Raw genomic sequence first — 14,847 nt, 5'->3', positions numbered from 1 at the left:
TACGGTCCCAGAAGCCAGAGTTTTACCCCAATTTGGTTGAAATTTTGCACAGGGAGTAGAATTAGCATTGTAGCTATGCGTGCCAAATTTGGTTGAAATCGGTTCAGATTTAGATATAGCTCCCATATATAGCTTTCGCCCGATTTACACTCATATGACCACAGATGCCAATTTTTAACTCCGATTTAGTCGAAATTTTGCACAGGGAGTAGAATTAGCATTGTTGCTATGCGTGCCAAATTTGGTTGAAATCGGTTCAGATTTAGATATAGCTCCCATATATATGTTTTTCTGATTTCGACAACAATGGTCAAAATACCAACATTTTCCTTGTAAAATCGCCACTGCTTAGTCGAAAAGTTGTAAAAATGACTCTAATTTTCCTAAACTTCTAATACATATATATCGAGCGATAAATCATAAATAAACTTTTGCGAAGTTTCCTTAAAATTGCTTCAGATTTAAATGTTTCCCATATTTTTTACTAACATTGTGTTCCACCCTAGTGCATTAGCCGACTTAAATTTTGAGTCTATAGATTTTGTAGAAGTCTATTAAATTCTGTCCAGATCGAGTGATATTTAAATGTACACACAAAAAATTTTTTTTCTGATTCAATCACCAAATTAATTGATCCAATTAATTTTTTAATTGAAATGTCTTCAATCACGAAAATGATAGTATCAATCACAGTTTTAATTGGGCATAGAAAAAATTCTTGATTAAAAAATTAATTGATTTTTTTCAGCAAATTTCAATTAATTTTTTAATTGATTCAATTAAAAATTTAATTGATGTTGATTGCAAAACTCAAATAATTTATTAATTAAAAAAGGTAACTATTTTTAATTACTTTCTGAATTGGCTTAAAGTTTTTATTTGGATTAACAAATGATTGGTTGAAATACATTTTTCATTAAAAATTTAAAAAAAAATCAGCACTTTTTTTAACTGAATTAGTCTTCCGAATTTGATTAAAAAGTAAATTGTATCAATTAATTTTTTAATTAAAAATTTTAAAATGTTCAATCATTGACTTAATTAACTTAATTTTCTATCATGATTAAAAAGTTAATTGTATCAATTAATTTATTAATTGAAAAAATTTTCAACTTCAATTAACTTTTTAATTGGAAATATTTTGGTGATATTTTTTTCTGTGTATGTATTTGGGACAAACCTTTATATATAGCCCCCAACACATTTGACGGATGTGATATGGTATCAAAAATTTAGATCTACAAAGTGGTGCAGGGTATAATATAGTCGGCCCCGCCCGACTTTCCTTACTTGTCTATTACTTAGTTACTTACTTACTTAGAGCTGTAACGGTAGCCACCTGTGATATTCCAGCCAAATATAAAGGAATCGCGCTATCATGCTTGAGTTCCATCACGAATAACATTATTTCGGAAAGCAATAGATCAAAATGGTTTTGTAAGCTTTTAAGAAATAAAATAAATTAATAAATAAAACAAAAATATTGAAAATAAAATTTGGAAAAGGGAAAAAAGAGCAAGAGTCAAGGAAATGGTTGCCACCTAGTGGTTGCAAATTTACTTCCAGTCGATCTAAATTTAACTACCGACTACTAGATGGCGCCCATCTGTTTGATGGACGCTAGTAATCTGTGACGCAAAAAAAAAAACAAGTATATACGGCCGTAAGTTCGGCCAGGCCGAAGCTTATGTACCCTCCATCATGGATTGCGTAGAAGCTTCATCTAAACACTGCCATCCACAATCGAATTACTTAAGTTGCGGTAACGCTTGCCGATGGCAAGGTATCTTAAAACCTCCCAACACCATCTTCTAAATTGTATGTAAGTCCATACGTGGTATATATTAAATCAAAAAAGATCGATCCAATACGTATATAATTCAGTTTGACAAAGTAGACATAAAATTTTGACAAAATTTTCTACAGAAATAAAATTTTAACAAAATTTTCTACAGAAATTTCACAAAATTTTCTATAGAAATAAAAATTTTGACAAAATTTTCTATAGAAAGTAAATTTTGACAAGAGGCTCCGGAGGTCAAATATGGAGAATGTTTTATATGGGGGCTATATATAATTATGGACCGATATGGACCAATTGTGGCACGGTTGTTAAAGATCATATACTAACACCATGTTCAAAATTACAACCGGATTGGATGAAATTTGCTTCTCTTGGAGACTTCGCAAGCCAAATCTGGGGATCGGCTTATATGGGGGCTATATATAATTATGAACCGATGTGGACCAATTTTTTCATGGTTATTAGAGACCATATAACAATATCATGTACCAAATTTCAGGTGGATCGGATGAAATTTGCTTCTCTTTGAGGCTCCGCAACCCAAATCTGGGGATCGGTTTATATGGGCGCTATATATAATTATGGACCGATGTGGACCAATTTTTGCAAGGTGTTTAGAGACCATATACCAACATCAAGTACCAAATTTCAGCCGGATCGGATGAAATTTGCTTCTCTTTGAGGCTCCGCAAGCCAAATCTGGGGATCGGTTTATATGGGGGCTATATATAATTATGGACCGATGTGGACCAATTTTTGCATGGTTGTTAGAGATCATATACCAACACCACACGACAAACAAATGTCGTGTGTTGAACAACATTTTTGTGGTTAGTGTGAAAAATTTTTTTCTCTTCGAAAGAAATATTGCAATATTATATATTATGAACTCTCTTATTAGCGACGTTTTTTGGTGTTAAAATATCTCTTTAAATGTAAATGTTCCGAATTTTAAATGTTTTAACGATTTTACCTTGCAACAACTAGGGAAAGTTATCTTTTACAAAAAGGGAGAACTTACTCACAATGGACTTTGACCGAACAGAAAATTTTGTAAAATTTTATTTCTATCGAAAATTTTGTCAAAATGTTCTATTCCGACCCGATAGTATTAAGCTAAAAACCAAAACAATTTTAGAATTTTATTTCTATAGAAAATTTCGTTAACATTTTATTTATATAGAAAAATTTGTTTTTATAGAAAAATTTTATTTCTAAAGAAAATTTTGTCAAAATTTCATTTCCATCGAAAATTTGATCAAAATTTCTTTTATAGGAAATTTTATCAAAATTTTGATTCTATAGAAAATTTTGTGAAAATTTTATATTTATAGACTGTTTTATCAAAATTTTAATTCAATAGATAATTTTGTGGAAATAATATTTCTATCAAAAATTTGATTGAAATGTTATGTCTATAGAAAAACATCAAGAATTTTACCAATCAGTAAAAAACAGTAAAAAATCTTCCAATTTTAATAGAAATCTACCACCTTTGTGCACAACACAAACATTTCTATAACACGATAGCACCATCTATTGGCTGGTAATTATATTGGATTGGGCTTTACTAGAATGTTTGTATCATATATGAAATAAATGCAGTTTCAAACCGTAAATGTTTACAATTCAACTTCACACTAGCTACCCGTGGCATAAACCATGTAGAGTATTTTACAATCATACCGATAGAGGCGCTGTCCTAGGACGGTTTTACACAGTCGTTAAAAGCCTCCGTATAAAAATAAGCAATGTTTTGGACCAATCTGGGTATCGCTATGTATGTGGGCTATCAAAAATTATGGACCGATATGAACCAATTTGGGCATGGTTGTGAGACTATACATTAATACAACGTACCAAATTCCAACCGGATCGGATGAAATTTTCTCCTCCAGGAAGTCCAAGAAGTAAAATCTGGAAATCACTTTATCTGGAGGTTATATATAATTGTGGACTTATATAGACCAATTTTTGCAGAAGGTAAGATATACTAACACCAGCGCTATGAACTACGACCCAGGAAAATAGGCCCCAAATTGGAAATGAAGCTGCACTGATAGAAAAAGTTTCGTTATATTAACGAAATGTTTCATTAAAACTGAGCCAATGAAACAAATTCGTTAATACAATGAAAATTTTCGTTATTATAACGAATTTTCTGTTAATCAACGTAACACTTCGTACTATTAACGATTTATTTCATTGTATTAATGAAATTTTATCGTTATATCAATGAAAAATTTTCGTTGGCTCAATTTTAATGAAATTTTCTTTGTGTGTGGACCCTAAATTTGGGGTCATTTTTCGTTATGAATACAAATCCCATGAAGTTCCCCACTGTGGTATCACAATGGACTGAATAGTCTAAGTGGGCCTAAAATCTCGGGTTGCCACTATACCTAATCTAACCTAACCCCATGAAGGTTAGGTTAGGTTACACTGGTAGAAAAATGTTTCGTATTATTATCGAACGGGCTTCGTTGATTATTTTTCGTTAATATTACGAAATTTTTCGTTATAAGAACGAAAGTGATCGTTAATACAACGAAATCAATCGTTAAAAGACAATTTTGTGTTTAGGTTTTTCGTTATATTAATGAAACACGTTTCGTTAATATTACGAATATTAACTTTGTAATTTTTTCAAGAATTAGAATAAAAAAATTTTCCAAGATGAAATTATTATAATCATTTGCACATAGAGAGTAACTTTTGGAAACTTTTAAACTAAACAGTCGTTTTATATACTCTGAAACTGGAATTGAAAATTTCATTTATAAAACGAAATCGATCGTTAATATAATGATATGGCTCGTTAAAAAATAAATTTTAAATTGTTATATTTCGTCATATTAATGAAATATGTTCATTAATAATACGAATGGGAGTTTGAGTATTTCTGCCTCTCCTTACTCTCTCTCTCTCTCTCTCTCTCTCTCTAAAACATCTCTTCATCCTCTCTCTAGCGTGTATGTAATTGGTACATACACATCTTAGTATGGCAATAAGCACATGTGTGCGTGTGCGTCTTGAAAAACAAACGGTAAAAAGTTCAACAGAAAACTTGTCTGATGGGCAAACATTAACAACATTTACGTTCTTTTCGCTGAAGAGTGCACACGCTCATTACAGTTTCGTTGTGAATAATAAACATAGATGGGTGAGGTGAGTTAAATTGGTGTTTTTTGTATACTCGCAAGAAATTTAGTGTACATTTTTAATCTTTAGTGAAAATACCACGGGGAAGTGAACTTTCAGATGAAGAAGGCGGAACAATTACGGTGATGAACCTTGGTTGCACAAAAATTGGATAAATGGACACGGTGATACGATTATCATTTTTTGATCTTAGAAATAAGAGGCTTTTTTTCTTAAGTGAAAGTCACAATATATGTTTATTATATTACTTAATTTATCATTATATATTATTTCTTACTGTATATAAACCATATTTCAAAGATCTTAACAAAAAATTATACACTACCAATTACTACACTCAAATGCGCTAATTGGTTGGGTTTCATTAATATAACGTTTGTGTTCATTTATACAACGTTCGCCTTTCATTCATACAATGAATAATTTTCATTCATACAACGTATAAGCTGCACCGATACAACGAATAAATTTCATTCATACAACGAATAATATTCGTTAATACAACGAAAAGGCTACGTAATAGCAACGTAATTATTCGTTAATACTACGAAATGTATTCCATAAAGTGTTTCGTAAATATAACGTAAAATTACGTTGTTATTACGAAATGCTACGTTGGCTGACTTTTAATGAAGAATTTCGTTAATACAACGTAGAAATTCATCGTATTAACGAAACTTTTTCTACCAGTGTGTGGTACAGGGTTTAATAAGTTTGTGCATTTGTATGTAATGCCAATAAGTAAAAGTCTGAGACCCTTCGTTAGTATACCGATCGTCTTAGAATTAAATTCTGAGTCGATTTAGCGATGTCCGTCTGTCTGTCTGTCCGCCCGTCCATCTGTCTGTATATATAATTTTGTGTGCAAAGTACATTTCGCAGTTTAAGTCCGATCGTCCTCAAATTTAGCACAGATTTTTACTTTGGCTCAAAGACAATCGCTATTGATTTTGAAAAAAATCGGTTGAGATTTAGATATAGCTGCCATATATATTTATCCCCGATCTGGGCATAATTGGCGTGTTTATCAACCGATGTTCTTCAAATTCCGTACATCCGAATATTTTGTGAGTCTCGAAAAACTTGCAAACTATCAACCAAATGGGTTCAGATTTAGATATAGCTCCCATATATATCGTTCGTTCAGATTTAGATATAGCTCCCATATACATCTTTCGCCCGATTTAGACTCATATGGCAACAGAGGCCAAAGTTTACTACCGATTTTCGTGAAATTTTGCACAGAGAGTAGAGTTGGCATTCTACCAATGCTTGCTAAATTTGATTGAAATCGGCTTAGATTCAGGTATAGCTCCCATATATATCTCTCGCCAGATTTGCATTTATATGGCCTCAAAAGCCAGAGTTTTGCCGTGATTTGCTTCAAATTTTGCACAAGGGGTACGTTTAATGGTATCGTTATATGTGCCATATAATGGTATCGTTATATTTGGTTAAAATCAGGTCAGATTTAGATACAGCTCCCATATATATCTTTCGCCCGATTTGCATTTACACGGCCTCAAAAGGCAGAGTTTTGCCGAGATTTGCTTCAGATTTGGTCAGATTTAGCTCCCATATATATCTTTCACCCGATTTGCATTTATACGGCCTCAAAAGGCGGAGTTTTGCCGTGATTTACTTCAAATTTTGCACAAGGCGTACGTCTAATTGTATCGGTAAATGTCCCAAATTTGGTTAAAATCGGTTCAGATTTAGATATAGCTCCCATATACATCTTTCGCCCGATTTAGACTCATATGACAACGGGGCCCAAAGTTATACTCTCATTTACGTGAAATTTTGCAGAGATAGCAGATTTATTATCCTAAATATGCATGTCAAATTTAGTCAAAATCGGTTCAGATTATATATAGCTCCCATATATACGTACACCAGGATTGGGGAAATATGGTAGACTGTTTCACATTTTAGACCCATTTTCAATGGGATTTTACTCCAATTGACTGGAAAGTTTCCACAGAGAATATATTTAATATGATATTTAAATGTGTCAAGTTTGATCTAATTTGGTTCAGATTTAGATAAAGTTTCCATATATTTGTTCTTCCGGTTTATGGCCAAAATTCCCACACTTAACACAAAATTCTATAATGATTTTCCCATATCTTAGTCATATCTATATATAAGGCTCCAGGCCGCCCGACTTGAGCAAATAATATATCACAACCCATACTTTACCACATGTCTTGGCGAGATCTAACCAATATCCTTGTAAAATCGCCACTGGTAAGTAGTAAAAATTGTAAATATTACTCAAATTGTCCTATACCGCGAATACATATGTATCGCCTGATAAAGGGTGATTCTTTTGAGGTTAGGATTTTCATGCATTAGTATTTGACAGATCACGTGGGATTTCAGACATGGTGTCAAAGAGAAAGATGCTCAGTATGCTTTGACATTTCATCATGAATAGCCGAACGATCTGCCACAACGTCGAATTTTCAGTGAATGGGCCCTAGAAAAGTTGGCAGAAAATCCGCTTTTTTATCGACAAATTTTGTTCAGCGATGAGGCTCATTTCTGGTTGAATGGCTACGTAAATAAGCAAAATTGCCACATTTGGAGTGAAGAGCAACCAGAAGCCGTTCAAGAACTGCCCATGCATCCCGAAAAATGCACTGTTTGGTGTGGTTTGTACGCTGGTGGAATCATTGGACCGTATTTTTTCAAAGATGCTGTTGGACGCAACGTTACGGTGAATGGCGATCGCTATCGTTCGATGCTAACAAACTTTTTGTTGCCAAAAATGGAAGAACTGAACTTGGTTGACATGTGGTTTCAACAAGATGGCGCTACATGCCACACAGCTCGCGATTCTATGGCCATTTTGAGGGAAAACTTCGGAGAACAATTCATCTCAAGAAATGGACCGGTAAGTTGGCCACCAAGATCATGCGATTTGACGCCTTTAGACTATTTTTTGTGGGGCTACGTCAAGTCTAAAGTCTACAGAAATAAGCCAGCAACTATTCCACACCCAGAGAAATGATTGGTTGGAATTCGATTACGACAACAATTTGATAGTGGAGACTCACAATTTTTAATTGTGTGGAATAATTGTTAGTTATTTCTTTTGTTAGATAGTTTATATAACCAATATAATAGCGGTGTGACCGAAAGTTGGTACACACGACCAAGTATTGGTCGTTATTTATATATTGAAGTAAGCAACCATTTCAATTTATTGCACCCCGTTGTGCTAACTGACTTCTTTTGCCAATATGCTTCCATGCCCAACTGAAGGTCTGTTTAACAACTAAGTTGGTTGTGTTAACAGATTTGATAGTTATAAAGGGAATTGGTTGCTATGGGCTACATATACATATATAACAACAAATATATTGTGTTTTGCCTAATTAATTATCAACTTTAAATTCTTTAAATTTCAATTCAATATTTTGATGACGTTTACTAAAATTTAGAGAACATTCTGTCCATAAAGGATTGCTGTGAGTTATACATTTTGTCCACATTTGGCAGGTGTCCAGTTAGAAAACCGTCCACGTTTGGTAGGTGCCGGTTTTCAGAGTGGCCAAGCCTGAGAGATTTTTTGTATATTTTTAAATTGGGTAGCTGTATTCTTAAGAGGTAAGTAACTTAAACATCAAATTAAATTAATACTCCTCACTCTTTACCTTCTTCCCTCTAGGGATATCTCAACAAATGTGACGACTTCCGATGTAACGACAACATTTCATGATGCATGCCTGAGTTCAGAGTCACGCTGAAAATCGATCCCGTAATTATAAGTACCGCAACTGAAACATTTCCATTCAGTTCTAAGCTCTGTAGGTGTTTCGGATACATTGGCTTTACTTCTGCGACTCAAACCGAATGGTATATGTAATCATGTAAGGCGCGTACTTTTAGACAAATTTTGCCATCACACCACGATCATGCCAAATTGGATATTAGCACAAAAATTTCGTTAGGTATTTTTTTCTTTCAGGCTTTAAAAGCAAAATATTTTGAGAACTGTCCACCAATAAGATTTATGAAATCGGAGATAACAGGTTTAGAGGAATTTTTATAGGCCGAGGACCTCCATGGGCCTGAAAATTATGCAGATTGGTTTGCAAACATCGCAACTAGCTATTTTGTGAAGTTTCTTTTCCAGTTCAAAAATGTTCTACAGATGACGATTTTTATTAGCTCAATAATCAATACAAAAAATATTAATATGTAATAAAATTAAATATAAATTAAACTTACTTCAAAGGATGGTTTCTTAATTTCATAAGGTTGTCCGAAAAAATAATTAGTTGTTTTAACAAACGAATGAAATTTTATTGGTTGGGATTACCAATTAGAGTGTTAATGTGCTCAAATTTTAGTTATCCAAACAATTTATGTATTGTTGTGCCAGACAAGAATTGGTTGCTCTAACAAATATTGTCGGTTATATTCTGATGGTAGATGGGACCAAATAAATCGGTTGGCAAAAAAATTGGTTGGCACAACAAATTTGTTTTCTGTGTGCAGCTTTGGAAGACAACATTTCCGAAGAAATTCGTGCTATTCCGGCCGAAATGCTCGAAAAAGTTGCCCAAAATTGGACTTTCCGAATGGACCACCTAAGACGCAGCCGCGGTCAACATTTAAATGAAATTATCTTCAAAAAGTAAATGTCATGGACCAATCTAACGTTTCAAATAAAGAACCGATGAGATTTTGCAAATTTTATGCGTTTTTTTTAAAAAAAAGTTATCAAGCTCTTAACAAATCACCCTTTAAATCATAAATGCTTTTTTGTACAATTGCATTAAAATTTCTCTCGCTTCATATTTCCCATATTTATACCCTTCAGCACTACTGTGGTACAGGGTATAATTTTTTACTAACATTGCGTTTCATTCCAGGGCGTTAGCAGATTTAAATTTGAATTCTAGAGATTTTGTATAAGTACAAAAAATTGTCTCCATTATAAGTATTTGTATCTGGATATGCAAACCTTGATATAGCTCCCAGCTAATTTGAAGTAGTTGAGATTGCAACACAAATGTTGGTCTACATACACTGAAAAAACAGTGAACCCACCAGGAAGAAAACTTTCGGTTAATTTTAGAAAATTTTGAATATTTTTAGAAAATTTTAACTAAACAGTATTACAAGCGTTGGCATCACGCCGATGTCATAAAAATAAGTAAATATTTTTCGACAAATTCAAGAAAATTTATTTGACATAACTAAGTTTTCTCACTCGTTAAAGAAAATTTTGTAGTTTGAAGGAAAAACTTGGAGTTCAAAATTGCAAGAATGTCTTTAGTGACATACGAAGTTCATGATGGACGCTTTTATGGTAAAATTTACAAATTTAAAGGAATTCTGAACTATTTTGTGGAAGACACGAATTTAGTTCATCTTTATGCCTCATTTGAGTATATTTTTTTCCTCGGTTTTAGTTAATTTAACTTACGTGCACAAAAAATTATTAGAGTAAAGGAAACTTCTCCAAACATAATAATTCCATGAACTAAAATAAAGTTAAATTGGCTTTAGTGAAATAGAGAGTTCACTTTTTTTTGAGTGTAGTTGTGAAGGGTATAATATAGTCGGTCCCTCCCGACTTTAGACTTTCCTTACTTGTTTTAAATGTATTTTGCAATGCAGTATTGCTTTAATACTTATTTAATGATTATATTTTTTGCTCATAGCTACTTGTTGTCTGTTATTGATACCGTCACGTGAGTGTCAAAGAATAATCCATTTAATATGGAGTGTGTTATTATTACTGGGCGAAAAATTATTAATAAAGTATTGTATGTAAATGAAAATGAAAACGAATAAAATATGCTATCGTTTAAAGACGTTATCAGTCTCTCCTATCCCAATGAATAAGAAGAATAGAATAAGAAATGAAACCAAATGGAACCGGATATTTTCGTAACTAACTGTAAATATGCAATGAAAAGTGCAGAGATAAACCAATTAACCCGTGTAAGCACCCTCAAAAAAAAAAATCGCTTCTGTAACATATACTCCCAAACATATTTTGCTTCAAGCATATAAATTTTTGGGTATTGCCCAAACATTTATATGTTTGGTTTCTTCCAATATATAATAGGTTTGAAAGCATATTGGTCTAAACAATATAATATGTTTGGGTAGTGTAAGTTCCAAACATTTTGTATTTTTCCATCCAAATTCAATAACGCTGTCTTCCAAAAAACTATATGTTATTATATGAGCATATAATATGTGTGGAGGCATTTTGGACCCAAAAATATTATATGCTGAGAAGAATTTTCTCCCAGAATATTGCTCAAAATTTTTTTTCTGCCTAATTGTATATTGCCTCACATTTTTTTCACTTCCATGAGTTTTTTTAGTTTTTTTTTTATTATTATTTTATTCAACAATTCAACTTTAATACAATACAAGTCTGTCCCGCGCCATAAGGCATTAATGGGACTAGTTGGCCAATTATTTATACAATATTAAAAACAAAAATTATACGTATTTAAAAGGTTCTTAGCACCTTTTTCTGTAATACAACATTGTAGAAGAAATTATTAAATTTTATAATTTTTTTTTCAATTTTACCTTTTGCCGGACGGGGATTCGAACAGCGGACCACACAGTTTGTAAGCCAGCACACTAACCACTGGGCTACGTAGCTGTTATGGCCATCAAGAGATAATTATCGTTATAAGTTATATTTATATAGCATAGCTTATGCAAACATAACTTTGTTTAACAACATAACATTGTTAAACATACATTTGTTGGCAGCGTGGAGCAGTGGTTGGTCGTCCGCCTTGCGTGACAGGGGTCCTGGGTTCGATGCCTGCTTCGACCAACACCATTTTTTTTTTTAATATATTTTTTAACATATATTCCAGATTCGTTCGGAAGTTCCCGAAAAGGTGTTCAGCTTTACATACTATTATATTAAATTTTTACTACGAAATTGTAAAGTGTGTTTTATAAAAGACTTAAAGTCAGAAAAGAAAAATGCTTGATATAAACGAAATGGACTGAGTTCAAATCAAATATTATTTTTTTATTGCAAAAATAAAAATTGTGTAACAAATAAAGGTTTTTGTATACAAGTTTAAAATTTTCGAAGAAATTCAAAAACTCTTACAAAAGAAGAACGCGAATTCGAGTATATAAAAAAATATTTTTCCATCGAATCCTAAGGTTAACGATAACCATTCAAAAGCACATTATATTTAAATTCTAAACATTAATTTTACAACAGCACATAAATTTATTTTGGTGTGAACAATTGTTTGCTAGCATGTTACACCATTAATTTAGAAATACAAATAAATATGAATTTTTATTAACGAATAATTTTGTACTTAATTTAATTCTTAAGGCCGGTATAAATTGGTATTATCGCGTTAAAATGGCCATGTTTACCCTTTTACTTTTCTTTAATAATTTCTTTTAAAGAAAATAAACTTATTCAATTGTTGCTTTGGATCTTTCCCCACCATGTTATAATACAATTTACCGGAAAAAGTTGTAATGTTATTCTGGTGTTGCCGCTAAAATGAGAAATAATTTTAGCGGCAAAACTCGAACTCAATGCCCGCTTTTATTATCGATCCGTCAACTCCTGTTGGACTACTCATTAATAAAGAGGAACTAATCTTTGTTTTTATAGATCTTACTGTTTAATTTTTCACTGTTTCGCCCTGTTTTCATTTTACTTTCACAACTCTAAAAAGAGTGCACTGAAAAAATATTGTCGTGAGGCCAAAGAGTTCATGTCCTTAAAATAAGAATACAACTTTTGCTTAGCTTAGAAGACGCATTTCTCTAATATAAAGTGTTCAAAGGTCAATACTTTCAATGAAGTCGTGTTGTCGTTATAATTAAGTGATTTGACTTAAAAATGGGTATCATAACATGAAAGAACAAATTTTTGGACTAAGGTCAACTTGACTTTAATAATTCAGAAAAATTCTTTAAAATTAATGAAACTGTCTTTAAATTTGTTGCATTTTTGCATCTTGACTACAAGGCAAAAATCATTAAAAAATAGGATATGTTTTTCAATACTTTGTTTTAAAGACATTTTTTACTTGAAACATAGCATAATTTCTACTGGAAGTCTTGTTTTTAACGGACATTTTATAGCATATGAAAAAAGCTGAAAAAGCGAAAAATTGAAATGTGCTTCGTAGAGTCAAGTCTTAAAAGCATCCTTACTTGTATTCTCCGCTTCTTTGGTTCGGAAACAATACCAAAATTGTTAAAGTGGAGACACAATCTTTGGAACCGGACATGCTTTTTGTTCAGTGTATAGTGCCCTTTCGTTAGTTTTTATGAAGATCCCTTTAGTTACCTTTGTTTGAATATTTTGACTTACTCGTCCTACGTTCCGATTTGTTTTGACGAAACAAAAAAATTGTGCCCGTAATGCGAAAATGATAAACAAAACTCATGCTCTTTTTTTCAAATATATTTTATCTTGGTTCCGAATGAATTTTCTCTTCGAATACTCATTTTAATATTTTACTTAAGCATATACAATTTTTGCAAAAGTCTTATATCACAACATATATATGTTTACTCATAATATGTAAATTTATACTTGTTTATATTCACACATAGTATTTTTCCTATATTTAATGAAATTTTCTTTGTGTATACACCCTCACAAAAAATCGCTTCTGTAACATATACTCCCAAACATATTTTGCTTCAGGCATATACATTTTTGGGTATTGCCCAAACATTTATATGTTTGATCTCTACCAATATATAATATGTTTGAAAGCATATTGGTCTAAACAATATATGTTTGGGTAGTCTAAGCTCCAAACATTTTGTATTTTTGCATCCAAATTCAATAATGTTGTCTTCCAAAAAAAAATCTGTTATTATGTGACCATATAATATGTTTGGAAGCATTTTGCACCCAAAAATATTATATGCTTAAAAAAAATTCTCCCAAACAATATTGTGCTCAAAATTTTATTTATTTATTTATATATTTACAATCATAATGAATTATGAAAATAAACAGGTAATATAGGTGCTAACAACATAGGTTTTCGACCTGAATGCTCAAAATTTTGTTTCTGCCCAATTGTATATTCCCCGACATCTTTCAAACTTCCACGAGATTTTTTAGTTCTTAGCACTTTTTTCTGTGATACAAACATTGTAGAAGAAATTATTCAATTTTATGATTTTTTTTTTATTTTAATTTTACCTTTTGCCGGACGGGGATTCGAACAGCGGACCACACAGTTTGTAAGGATCAAAGAAGTAGCAGATCAATTGCCCAAGGAAAAATAAAATGTTAATTTTGTAATAACAAGCAACAACCACCAACTTAATTCAATATCGCTCCCTGTTAAATAGCGCTCCAAGCTACTAAACACATATATGTTTATAGGCTATTTCTAAATTAATATATGTTTGCATCCAAGCATATTATATTTACAAACATTTTATGTCCCAAACATAATATGTTCTAAAATATTAACATATATGTCCCAAACATGTTATGCTAGTTTATGAACATTATATGCTTGCACTCAAAAATATTGTGTTTAAAAATTTGTATTCCAAACATATAATGTTTATAGCCAAACATATGAAAAACAGTCTTTTTCATCCGTGTAGCACCTTTTTCTGTAATACAAATATTGTAGAAGAAATTATTCAATTTTATGATTTTTTTTATTTTAATTTTACCTTTTGCCGGACGGGGATTCGAACAGCGGACCACACAGTTTGTAAGGATCAAAGAAGTAGCTGATCAATTGCCCAAGGAAAAATAAAATGTTAATTTGGTAATAACAAGCAACAACCATCAACTTAATTCAATATCGCTCCCTGTTAAATAGCGCTCCAAGCTACTAAACACATATATGTTTATAGGCTATTTC

General features: G+C 32.0%; 1 protein-coding gene and 1 long non-coding RNA gene across 2 annotated transcripts in view; one reads left to right on the top strand and one right to left on the bottom strand.

Moving 5' to 3' along the window:
• Snmp2 (Sensory neuron membrane protein 2) overlaps positions 1-14,847 on the bottom strand; it is a 691,945-nt gene that overhangs the window by 566,145 nt on the left and 110,953 nt on the right. The gene's annotated exons all lie outside the window — the stretch shown is intronic.
• LOC142235060 (uncharacterized) lies at positions 7,994-9,204 on the top strand. The gene is made up of 2 exons (XR_012721780.1): positions 7,994-8,581; positions 8,643-9,204. It is a non-coding gene; the product is annotated as an uncharacterized LOC142235060 (long non-coding RNA).

This window comes from Haematobia irritans, chromosome 4 (assembly GCF_050003625.1).
Source record: "Haematobia irritans isolate KBUSLIRL chromosome 4, ASM5000362v1, whole genome shotgun sequence".
NCBI classification, from domain to species: domain Eukaryota; kingdom Metazoa; phylum Arthropoda; class Insecta; order Diptera; family Muscidae; genus Haematobia; species Haematobia irritans.
Note: the sequence above shows the minus strand (reverse complement) of the source record. Positions and strands in the feature narration are given on the sequence as shown.